Source organism: Pseudonaja textilis, chromosome 5 (genome assembly GCF_049901715.1).
Source record: "Pseudonaja textilis isolate UNSWEBS1 chromosome 5, rPseTex1.2, whole genome shotgun sequence".
In the NCBI taxonomy this organism is placed as follows: Eukaryota; Metazoa; Chordata; class Lepidosauria; order Squamata; family Elapidae; genus Pseudonaja; species Pseudonaja textilis.
Genome location: NC_141994.1, coordinates 16958987 through 16971911, shown reverse-complemented (window position 1 = coordinate 16971911; position 12925 = coordinate 16958987). Strand labels below are relative to the sequence as shown.

The window sequence follows — 12925 nt, the reverse complement described above, 5'->3', positions numbered from 1 at the left end:
CAGGCTCCCTACTCAGAATTAAAAATACCTGGAGTGTCTTCTCTACCTGTCTGCATATTTCTCCCATTCTTCTCCCCACAGTGTGTGTGTGTGTGTGAGAGACTTTCAAAATATGTGGGTTTTCTCCACTCTGCATTATATTAATCTGTCAGTTTATATCCATAATGAATCCTACAGTTATGCTTTTTCTTATTGAATTCACTATATGGATCCAACAACATGAAATTCAACGTGGAGAAAAACAAGGTTTTGCACCTAGGCAGGGAAAATCAAAGGTACAAGTACACATTAGGCAAAACCTGGCTCAAAAACAGTAACTGTGAGAGGGACCTTGGGAGACCTAGTGGACAATCGCTTAAATATGAGCTAGCTGTGTGTGGCAGCAGCCAAAAACAAAAGCTAATATAATCCTTGGTTGTATAAACAGAGGTTTAGAGTTGGGATCGTGTGAAGTGTTAGTACTACTTTATAAAAGCACGGTAGGACCACACCTAGAATATTGCATCCAGTTTTGGTCACCACGTTACAAAAAAAGATGTCGAGATTCTGGAAAAAGTGCAAACAAGTGCAACTAAGATGATTAAAGGCCTGGAGACAAAAACATAGGAAGAATGGTTGCAGGGTATGGATACTCTAGAGAAAAGAAGGACTAGGGATGCTACGATAGCAGGATTCCCGTATTTGAAGGGCTGTCACAAAGAGGAGGGGGTCCACTTATTTTCCAAAGTATTAGAGGGCAGGACAAGAAGCAATGGGTGGAAACTAATCAAGGAAAGATTCAACCTGGAATTAAGAAGAAACTTCCTAACAATGAGAACAATTAACCAGTGGGACAGCTTGCCTTCAAAAGTTGTGGGTGCTTCGTTACTGGGTGCTTCATCACTGGACAGCTACTTGTCTGAAATGGCACCCCATTGAACGAGGGGTGGTGCTAGAAGACCTCCAAGGTCCCTTTCAGCTCTATTCTGATTGATCGTATTGTCAATGCTTTCACCAAAGCAAGGAGAGTTTGAATCCACAGGCTAGGATTGTTCATCCTATCACCTTGCAGCATCCTCATTTCACACCAACTTACAAACTGAATTTCCCTAAAATACTAAGCTCAAGTGGGGTTGCACCAAGACAAATTCCTCGTGTGCCCAATCACACTTGGCCAATAAAGATTTCTATTCTATTCTAGCGTTTGAACCGGGCTGTTCTGCTCTTCAGACTAAAGCCGGGAGACGGAGGGGGCACGGGGGAAGAGGCCGGCGGGACTTTGCTCCCGAGTAAGCCCATCTGGCACCGCATCTGGCACCCAGAGGAATCCGGGTAGGGCTTTTCCGCAGGCTAATCGCCAACCCGCTCGGGAGTTCAAGAAGAGTTTCCTCTCCGGCGCAGCCTTGCACAACCCTCCAGAACCGGGGGTGCGGAAGGGACGCCGCTTCGGAAAGTAAGTCCCGCTGTGAGGTCTGATTTCCCCAGAGCTGCTGGGAGGAGAATTACAGAGTTGGAAGGGACCTGGGAGGTCATCTAGTCCAACCCCCCCCCTCTCCCCCCGCTGCTCCGTTTCTGACAAGTGGCCGTCCGCGACTCTTCTGGAAAACCTCCGGCGGTTGATGGGGCGCCCACACCTTCTGAAAGGCAAGCCTTTCCAATGGGTCTCCATCGTTCTCGCTGTCAGGAAATTTCCCCTTATTTTCTAGGCTGAATCAGTTTTCGAGGCTGAATCCATTGTTCCTGGTCCTCCTCGGAAGATGGGAGGGAGGAACGGGAGTTGGACCGAGCGCCCCTCTCCGCCGCCGGCTTAACCTCTTTCAGGCGGCGGCGTAGACCGCACGCTTCCTCCGGCTGCCGCGCCGCTCCTCCTCCTCCCCCCCTCCCCCTCCTCCTCTTTCTCTCCACCCCCTCCGGCTCGCTCGGGCGCGAAGGGAGGGGCAGGGGGTGTCGCTCTGCCCGCGCGGGGAGGCGCCCCGATCCGCCCTCGGCAAAGAAAGCTGGCTTGAGAAGCAGGCGGGCGCGGGCGAAGCCAGTCGCGCTCCTTCGCGGTGATGTCGCTGCTCGCTGGCTCCAGCGCTGCCCGCAGGGGGACCAGGTTGCCGTTCAGGTGGGTGAGCCTCCGCAGGTCCCGTCCCCCCCCGCACTCCCTTCTCCCCGCCGCCGCTGCCGCCTCTCAGCTGCCCCCTTCCTCCTCCCCTCCCTGCCTCAGCCGGGCGGGGCTTCTGGCGCGCGCTGAGTTCGGGAGGACGCCCCCACCCCTCAGTCCCGCCATCTCGCGGTTGGGGCTGCTTGCTTTCCGGAGAAACTACACCGTCTCCCCCTTTCGAGGGTGGGGAAACACGGGCCTCTACGTCCGCTGCTCCCTCGGGCGAAGAAAGACAGCGGGGAAAAGGGTTTCTCTCTCTCTCGCTCTCTCTATCCTCCCTATCTGTCTGTCTGTCTGTCTACCTACCTACTGTACCTACCTACCTACTGTACCTACCTACCTACCTACCTACCGTATCTACCTACCTACTTACTGGATCTACCTAGCTACCTTATCTACCTACCTACTGTATCTACCTACCTACCTACCGTAGGTATCTACCTACCTAGCTACCGTATCTACCTACCGTATCTACCTACCTACCGTACCTACCTACCTACCGTATCTATCTATCTACCTACCGTATCTATCTACCGTATCTATCTATATCTTTCTCTCTCTTTTCCTCACGGCTCAGCCTACCTCGCAGGGGTGTTGTGTGTGCGTGTGTGTGTGTGTATGAGGGATGGACGGAGGACACTCCCGAGAAAACCCCTCACTGTAAAAAAAAACAAAAACAAAACAAGGAGCGCCTTTCTTTCGCGAACGGAGTAAACCCTCAAAAGTCTTCCCTGGAACCGTCTTGGACGCCCTCAACATTTGCCCCCACCCACCCACCCACCCAAAGAAGAAGCCGGGAGGTCGTGCCTCAATTTTAACGCTTCGGGCAATCTTTTCCCGCCTCCCCCCACCCGCCGTCCCCCCTTCTTCCTTCCCTCGAGAGGCGCTCCCCACCTGAGGAGGTCTCGCGCTGCCCCGAGACGCCTCGGGGAATCGGCGGGACGGGGCTGCGAGGGAGGGAGGGAGGGAGGGACGGGGGCGGCGGCGCCGGAGGGTGTGTGTGTGGTGGTGGGGAGAGTCTTCAAGGGCTCCCAGGCGCTGCCTGCCTTCTCCTCTGCCCCGCCCCGATTCCGCGGCTCGCTCTCTTGAAGCGGCTCCGGCTGCGCGAAGAGGCTCCCCGGGACAGGCGGCTGCGGAGCCGGCATGGAAACTCCGCCCTCCTCCGCCCGCCCCCCTCAACAGCCGGTGGCTGCATCCCCGCGCCGTGGAAACCGGAGACCCGGGCCTCAAAAAGACACGAGAGTTCGAAATAGTTTCGTGGAGCCTCCCCTGGTTCTCCCGTTGCCTGCAGGGGAAAGTTGGGACAGTGGATCCCCCCCACACCCCCAGGTTGGCTAAAAAGTGAACTGGGCAATGGGTGCCGCTAGCTTCGAACCTCGCCATTACAGGTAGTTCTCTTACAACAGTTCGTTCAGTGACGGGTCAAAGTTACAAGGGCACTGGAAAAGGGGGGATTTGGGACGGGGGTTTCGCACTTACCACGGTTACAGAGTCCCCCCCCCACCCCTCAGGTGATTTACATTTGGGTGCTTGACACCTGATTCGCATTTATGACGGTTGCAATGTCTCAGAGTCATGTGACACTCCCTTTTGGGACCTTCTGAGGAGCAAAGACCATGAGGAAATCAGATTCACTTTAACCCCTGTGTTACTCATTTAAAGATCATCGATGCTTAACAGCTGTGGCAAGAAAAGTCGTAAAACGGAGCAAATTCACTGAACAGATTTCTCACTGTCACATAAATGTTGGGATCCGTTGTGGTTGTGAGGATTGCCTGTATGTGGAGATCCTCCAATGGAGGGTTGTGTTGCAAAACTCCCATGTGTCAGTGCCAGTTAATGACTCCGGATGACTTAAAATAAAATTTAAGACTTTGGTACAGGTAGTCCTTGAGTTAATACGGCCACAATTTTATGTTGCTAAGTGAAACATTCATTGAGTTTGTCCCCATTTTACGACTTTTCTTGCCCCAGTTGTTAAGTGAATTGTTGCATTTATCAAATTAGTAACCCGGTTGCTAAGTGGATCTGGATTCCCCATTGACTTTGTTTGTCAGAAGGTCACAAAAGGGGATCATGTGGCCACAGGACACTGCAACTGCCATAAGTATGAACCATTTGCCAAGTATCTAAATTTTGATCATGTGACTATAGGGATGCTGCTATGGTGTGAAAAATGGTCATAGCTCACTTTTTTCAGTGCTGTTTGTAACTTTCAATGATCACTCATTCAACTGTTGTAAGTTGAGGACTACCTGTAAGCTCTCACAGTTTAGTCCAGGGGTCTCTAACCTTTAAGACCTGTGGACTTCAACTCCCAGAATTCTTCCTCCAGTCATGTTAGCTCAGGAATTCTGGGAGTTGAAGTCCACAAGTCTTAAAGTTGCCAAGGTCGGAGACCTCTGGTTTAGTCTGAAAACGGGTGACCAGGCAGCCCATAACTACAGTACCAGGGGTGGGTTTCTACTGGTTCTGTCTACTTCTGTAGAACCGGTAGCTCTGAAGAGCAGCAGACATAGAACCGGTTCTATGTCTGCTGATGTTTTTGCCCACCCACCCACCTGGGCTCTTACCTGATCTTTATTTCCTGATTTTTCAACTTCAGCTGGAACGAGGCACAGCTGCAGTTAAAAAAACAAGAAAAGATGGCTGTTTCAAAGGCTGCTTCTCGGCAGGCAGCGTGCTAATGATGATTTATGATGATTTACCAGCTGCAGCAGCTCACCGGCAGGGAAGCTTGTAATTCCCGAACTGATAGTTAACCCTTTCGTATCCCACCCCTGTACAGTACACAATAGAGCATTCCTACAACAGGTACCTTGCAAAGTTGTGGTCGACTCAAAAATAATGGTATAGCAAAATAACAGAGTTGGAAGGGACTTTGGAGGTCTTCTAGTCCAACTCCCCGCTGAAGCAGGAGGCCTATACTATTCTGGACAATTCTGGTTGTTCAATCTCTTTAAAACCTCCAATGATGAAGCACCCACAACTTCCAGAAGTAAGGTGTTCCACTGATTAAGTGTTGTCAGAGTCAGGAAGTTTTATTCTTAGTTCTAGATTGGATCTTTTCGTGATAACTTTCCATCCCTTAAGTTCTTGCCCTGCCCAACCTTGGCAACTGCAAAATGGGTTGACTTCAACTCCCAGAATTCCCCAGCCAGGAATGGGGAAAAGAAATTGTAACCAGCACCCACTATATTTGTGTATGTGTGTGTTTGAATGAGCGTGTGTGGAAAAAGAGAATGAATATGTATATTATACTGTATTTTGACAGCAGGCTTTTCTGGAAGTTGACAAGCTTGCATGCTGTTGCTCCACATCTGGGATGACTGAAGTTCCAAGCAGGAGGGGTGGAATAGAAGTCCTCTAGATTCCCTTCCAACTCTGTTATTCTGTTAATTCTGTTAAATTAGTGCAAGCATGCAGAGCCTGTTTCCTTGATTTTTCTCACAGCCCCTTTAGCAAGAGTGACCACAGGAAGCCTCTGTAATTTCTTCTCAGTAGCCAAGCACTGTAATGGGTTTTGCAGAAGTCTTGTGATTCTGCCTAAATCTTGTGTTACATTTTTTCTGGAGTTGTTTTTCTTTGCAGTCCTGCCCAGATCTAGCCTGTGTTTGATCCTGATCCATTTGGTACCTCTTTCCTGTACCAAATTTGGCCCCATCCTATTGACTGAAGGACAGCTAGTTCTAAGTTCCTTAATATATGTTTATCTCAAAGATGGACTGCCTGCAGGTTTTTTTTTGGTCCTTCTTGTGTGTCCCCAGAACATCCATCGAGCCAACAAGGATAAATTTTCCCAGCAGGACAGTAATAAACCGACAGTCAGGCTGGGGGTTTCAGTTTACTGCTTCACTAGTCACAAATTTAAAAAGACTGAAAAATACAATTAAAAAGCCCCAGCAATAATTTGGTGGGAATGCTCTTTGCAGATAAACCACTTTTATTTTAGTTTGAAGAGATAAGAAAGATGAGAGCTGTGGGGGGGAAAGAGAAGTAATGAGGAGGCAGCAAAAGATTGATGATTTCTAGGGTCAGAATGTAAATGGTACTGTATCTTATTAGAAATACCCTGGTTATCCACAGGATATGGCCAGAAAAGCCGTGATGGTCATGACTGTGCAGCTGAAGCTGTCTGTTTTTTATGTACATTAGGCAGAACTTTGGCTATACCATGGCCGCCATCTTGACTTTTTTGACCATATGAGATCATCATATAAGAGATGAAATCCAGACTAGGAAGCTGAAAAAAAAAATCAAGTAGAAAGGTTTTTTTTCAATGGTACATAACCTGTCACTATTGCCAAGAACAACATGAGTTGATTTGCCACAGGCAAGATGCAGAAATAGAGGAGACCCCTATAGTTCTGTCCCTAATGAAATTGAGGGTTCTTTTTATTCAGTTGCCCTGACTCATTTATTATTTAAGTCACGACTATTTCATGGTTTCTCAACCTTGGTGGTTTTAAGATGGTGGACTTAAACTCTCAGAATCTGGCTGGGGAAATCTGGGAGTTGAAGTTCACTCGTCTTAATGTTGCCACGGTTGAGAAACAACCTTGGATAGGATAAGAAGTAGCAGATGGAAACTTTTTCAATAATAGATTTCCTGTCGGTGAGGGTAATCAGTGAAACTGGTTGCTTTCAGAAGTTGTGGGTGTGCTCCATCATTGGAGGTTTTTAAGAAAAGATTGGAAAGCCATTTGTCCAGAATGATACAAGGTCTCCTGCCTGAGCAGTGGATTGGACGAGATGACCTCCAAAGTCCCTTCCAACTCTATTATTCTGTTTTAGGGATTACAATACTGCAGAGTTTCAGAGGTCCTGCGCTAAATACATGAATTCTCCACCTCGCCCTTCTGGAGAAAGCAATTCTTGTGTGGGATTCTGCAGTTGTTGTTTTGACCTTTCTCGAAAGGAGAGAGAATAAGACTTCCTCAGCCTAAGAAGTTAAAAGACTGGCCGATTTGGACCACCCAGGCTGTTCTCCAAAAATGCATGTCTTAGGACAGGAATTCCTTTGCATGTGCTTCCAAATAAGTGGGAAGAGGATTGAGCTTCCAATGAGCTCTGCCGCTAAGCAGATTGAATTTGGATTTGGTAGCCCCAAGCCAACACAAACATTTATTCCTCTCCGTAGGGCTTCTTAGACCCATCGTGAGGAGCACTAACATTTAAGCAGGAGTGGGGGTTGTGGGGATGCTTTCCACTCCCACCCAATGTTGCCTCCCCATGGCAAAAATAAGCACCAGTCCCTCTCCGTAAGGCAAGTTTAGCCAAAGGCTTAGAACACAGCAGGCTGAGCCATTCTAAGTAACTCATGCTGGTAATGCATCTGCCCCCCCGCCCCCAGCTCCTGTGTGGCCTCTTGAACGGGCTGTTTCTGAACCCAGGTCTAGTCTTTTTCTGAAAGGTTACTAAACCCAGGATCAGAGGGAGCTGAAGAGGGAAGCGAGTCAGAAGAGGGCATCTCCCAGAAGGTTTCCCATGAGAGATGGGTAACTAAGGAGTCCAGCTCAAATCCCAGATTCAGTAGCAGCTAGAAGTAGCCATTGGACAGCCAAGAAAAACTTGCCCACTGAAGCAGATCTTGGGAATCACGTGTGAGTAAGCCTGTGAACCTTTTAATCTGCTATAGGTACCCCATCCTACAACCACACACACACACACACACACACACACACCTGCTTTCAGGACTTGAGTTTCAAGAAAGCATGCTGTTGGCTCCTCTTTCTCCAGGGTAGTCTCCCACTGCAGACTTAAAGGCATCACTGCCCCCGATTCAAGAGAAATCCATGCACCTGTTACCTGTCAGCAATTTCTGATGCCAAGCCCATCATTCCTCAGCTTTGGACCACAGCTGCAGAACCACCTGTACAACTGTAGGAAAAGAAACAGCTGTCAAAATGTGTCGCTAACCAGTGTTATATCAAGATCCACCTCCAGCCCTCTGAAGGGCCTTTTCCTTTGAAGTTGCATCCTGGTAGTTTTAGAAGAAGAACATTGGAAAATGTCACTTAGAGGCCTCCTAGGCAGGGTTGGTTCTTCGGGCAGTAGGAAGCCTGTTCTCTGGTGGAAAGAGGAAAAGAGGGGGAAAGAAATTAGTGAAGGTGAACTCCCTTCTCCTGTGCTTAAAAAGCTTGATTTTTTTTTCTTTTTAATTTGGTAAATTTATATGGCCATCCACCTCACACGAAGTGAATCTGGGCTGCGAAGAAAGTCTTCCAAGCAGACTTGAAGAAGAGAAAAATAGATAGCTCCAGAAACTGAAAAGGATGGAAGTGAGCCAGTGTCTGTTATTTTCTACCTTCCAGAAGGCAAGGTTAGCAAAATTATTTGCTACCTCAAAACCTCTGCCTTCTTGACTGCTCTGCGTACAATTGACTTATGAGTCAACGGTTTGCCATTCTTAATCATTGGTGTCTTGGAGAGATCATTAGTGTTTCCATGACAATGTGACCCTAAGATTGTTCTGGTTATCGTTCTGCTTGGGCTTGATATTTATAGTCACACCGATGAATGGGGCGCCATGGTTATCTAGCTGAAGAGCACTTGCTTCTTCACCTGCCCTGATTTCCTTACAGTATCTGATACGGAGAAGCAATATAGACTCTCTGCCTCTGACTATTGTCTACATTAGTGTTTCTTCTGCTCTCTGGGGAATTTCTGGCAAGTGAGGTCCATACATCTTGTTGACCAAGGCTGAGAAACACTGATCTATATTTTTTTATTTTTTTGTGGACTGATATGCTAGGCAGGGAGAGTTATTTCTCTCCTGGAGTGATTTTAAACTTCATGGATGAATATCTGGCATTTGTTTTAAGTCATTTACTCTGTATATTTGCTCAGAGTATCTCAAGGCGGTGTACTTTCAGGGATAACGAATTGTTTTAAATTTTATAAAATATTTGTCTGCGTTTCTAAGAACTCTTTCTGGAGTTGGACGTTAAAACTAAATAAGGGGAAAATAATTTTTAGGAACTAGTTACCTGCCTAAACTTTGGCATACATGCAATCATATTTCAACTTTTTGTACATTCTTTTTCAGGATGGGAATTATGGAGTTGATCACATCTGGATGGCAGATGTTGGGGAAAGTTAATTTATGTGACGTATTTAATTGGATCTTTCATAAAGATATAATTCTATCATTCCATCTGGTTTGTGTTGTACAATACAAACCAGGCATGGAACTATGGTAGAAGCAAAGTGTTACTCTGGACTGACATACTGCCCCTCACTCATTTCTCATTGCTCTGCATTTCGTAAAGAGGAAATTTAATTTTGAATCTGCTTCTAGCAAGTCTTGAACTGTTAAATGACTGTGCAGAAAGAGTGACTTAAAATGGAAGTTCGGGTTTCTTGTGCTTTAGTAAATGGGTTCGGAAGAATAACGGCGCAATTGCATTCCCTGTCTCAATTTTTAATGTTTCTGCTTTCTCGCTGCCTTGTAGATTCCCTGTCAATTGCAGTGAGCAGGGCAGATTAGTTCTGACATCCAAGTGCAGCAGCTGAGCAGCAACAAAAGAGGAAATTGTAGGATGAAGACAGAGTAACAAGACTGAACAGACATATGGATTTGAAGGGGTACCTAGCATCTGTTGGAAAACTTTGGAGTAGCTGTGTCTTTTTCTAGGCTCCTGGGCCTGCTTCTGTAGCTGATAGACCTGATCCCATGAACAGATATGCGTTGCCTCAGGATGTTCTCAACAGTGGTCCATAAGATCCATTACATTTGGCCTTTCGAATCCAGGTGACTGTGCAGCCCTAACTGATAAGGAAGCCTCTTCTGCTTTAACTGGGAAAGAGAACAACCAAAGTGGCTAAAACAAAACTTGTAGATGGTATTAATCCACAACCAGAGGGGCAAGGATTAGGGTTAGGATTCTATCCCAGAGCAGTAACTCTATTGAATTCTACTGTATAGTGCAATATTAATGCAATGTTGGGGGGTTTTCCATTCAAATGTACAGAATGTGAAGGATGTGTGTTTGTGTTTATCTACATAGTCATAATGTACACTGAAGATGGTTATTTAATTTTGTTGTACGGGGTGCAATGACAACGAAGTAAACTGACTAAGGCTATCGAAAGCTGGTGCCCTTTGAGTCAAGCTCCTAACCTAGTGGTTGAAAAGGAGCCATTCATGCAGTTTTCTTGGCAGCAGAACTGAGTTGGCTTCTACCAGGATTTTTATTTTATTTTTTTACTTCCTACTATAGGAAAGGATAAGATTTCTGGTGGTCTCCCATCTGGGTGAGACCTTTGTTGGCTTTTTCAAGGTTGGGAGAACATCTTGAACTTTGCTTTTATTCCCTGCAAACTTGCTTCTAAGAGGTAATATGCATTTTCTCTGAGCATCCTTTTGTTATGATAAAAGGATGCTGCGATAATAAGCCGTTATGTGCTTGTTAGGATGAGCCTTCAAGCAATAAAAATTCTTATGTATTATATATTCTTGATGGTCTGGCAGAGTCTTAGCGTTCAAAGTTGAGTCAACTCAATGGTCAGTGAGATAGATTTGGAATGCTACTAGTAAGGCATGAAGGGTGAGGAGTATATTTCATTCACACATACACACAAAAACACTATTTGAGAGCAACAGTTTCTGGAAACAGATTCATTTACCTCGTGGGTGTCAAATTTGCTGCGTCACGTTGATGTCATGGGATTTTTCGCAATGTTTTTTCCCTTCGCAGAGCTGGGGTGGGCGTGGCCTGTGCGTGACGCATCTGCCCTGTGGACCACCAACTTGACATCTCTGATTTAGCTGATTGTGTTTGATAGAATCAATTTGGATGATTTTTTCCTCACTCTACGGCATATGATCAGTCACTTTGGCAAATGTTGAATGAGACTGAAATTCTGCTTATCTTTTGGTTGTTTTTTGAGGCTGGGATTTTAAAATGGTGCTAAACAGCAGGTAGCTGTTGTTTTCTTTGCCAACGCAGCTCTTTGTCAGGAAAGCTCTCATTTGTTTTTGACCTCAGGGAGGAAAATGGATCTGCTGCAGACTCATCTTGCATTTTAAGCATCAAAATGTCAGTGATGATATTATTAATTAATAATTCAGTTTCTTGATTGGCATGTATCTTAGCTGAGCAGTAGCAACATGTGTTGATGCAACAATTCAATTTTGCTAAGGTAGTTTACAAATTTCACCAGAAATCCTTGATGATCTAAATGTACTGTGCCATTATATACTGTCCAAATGGAAATAATTTGCATAGGAAATAATTTGCATAGTTAATTAATATTTAGAACTGCTTTGGCATTTAGAATACTCTACAGCATCAGACTTGAGATTCTAGGCTTAGACAACCTTACACTATGCCGACTAAGATTGGACTTAAGCATAGTACATAAAATCATATGTTACAATGTCTTACCAGTTAATGAATATTTCAGCTTTAACAACAACACAAGAGCACACAACAGATATAAACTAAATGTAAACCACTCCAAACTCGATTGCAGGAAGTACAATTTCAGCAACAGAATGGTCAATGTCTGGAACTCACTACCCGATTCTGTTGTCACCTGCTCAAACCCCGACTCCTTTACCCTCAAACTAACCACTATCGACCTCACCCCATTCCTACAAGGTCTGTAAGGGGCGTGCATAAGTGCACAATCATGCTTACCATCCCTGTCCTATTGTCCTCAATTATTAGTTCCTATTTCTTGTATTTAAACTTATGTTTATTCTTGTTTCTGTTATATTGTAAGCTTTTGACAAATAAAATAAATAAATAAAATAAATAGCTGTGTCCCTACAGTTGAAGTACTTGGAAGGCAGATGTCCGTGTAAAGCCAAATGCCAACATTTGCAAATGTTGGTAACCATCTTCGCTGCTTTACCCCTACCCCTCTTTTATTATTTATCATGGGCCTGAAACATCTTCTCATCTTGTCTTCCAACCTATAAAAGCTCTGAATAGCTATTTACAAGTCTGATTGAAGCGCTGTACCAACTACAATGAATAATTTGAAAAGCAGTTTATCTTTGGGGTTTTTTTTTGTTCATCATGCAACATTCATGAAAATTTTATGCATGTATTACAGAGGTTCAAAAGCAACTGGTATATCATCTGTAGAAATGCTTTTAGACAGCCCCTTTGCCACAAATGCAGTGCTTACAGTTTGTCTGCTTAGTTGACATCTTGCAAACAGTTCCCAAACAGTCACAATTAGTTAATCCTGAGGTGCTATTCCAGCATCAATTTCAACAGTGGTAAAGAAAGAATATATTCCAAATTTTTGAACAGGACAAATTTTGCTAATGAATTCATTGGATGAGTTTGCAAAGAACTACTTTTTAGAACATAGCTGCATTCAAATGTAAAACCAATTAAAGTGTTAATTTGCATTACAAAAGATTATTGTCTTTCAGATACAAGGAAAGGATCTTTTGAGGAGATGACAAAATGTTTCAGAAAATCGGTTTGCACTTCTTTACTACCCTCACTGCTTTCCTTCAGAGTCCAAGCTCATTTGTACTGATTGTAACCTGATCAACATTAAACCCCAGTTATATCGTGGGCAGCTGGCGGGAGATTTCATTAGCTCATTAAGTACCACGTGCTCTCCATCTTGCAGGAAAGTCTTGAGTGCTGGCTAATAAACCACTCTTGAAATCTAGGAACATCTAACCCATCTTTTCTTAGGAAGAGAGATCCTAATGGTGGAAAGATTTATTTATAATCTACAATCAGCTTTTTTTTAAAGCTAACTTCCATACAAATGGTTTAAATGTTCAACAGGGCTTTTATCTAATTGCCCACGAAGTAAAATGGAGTG

General features: G+C 45.0%; 1 protein-coding gene across 5 annotated transcripts in view; it reads left to right on the top strand.

The window, feature by feature from the left end:
* The first annotated feature begins 1274 nt into the window (after window positions 1-1274).
* The window catches only part of SHISAL1 (shisa like 1), a 118084-nt gene continuing 106433 nt past the window's right edge, over window positions 1275-12925 (top strand). For 2 of the 5 annotated variants that reach the window (XM_026702622.2, XM_087934189.1), the window contains exon 1: window positions 1964-2086. The gene's annotated coding sequence lies outside the window, so the exon portion shown is untranslated. Of the gene's footprint in view, window positions 1312-1912; window positions 2087-12925 lie in introns of those variants that run through there. The other 3 variants (XM_087934188.1, XM_026702613.2, XM_087934190.1) reach the window with 3 other exon arrangements.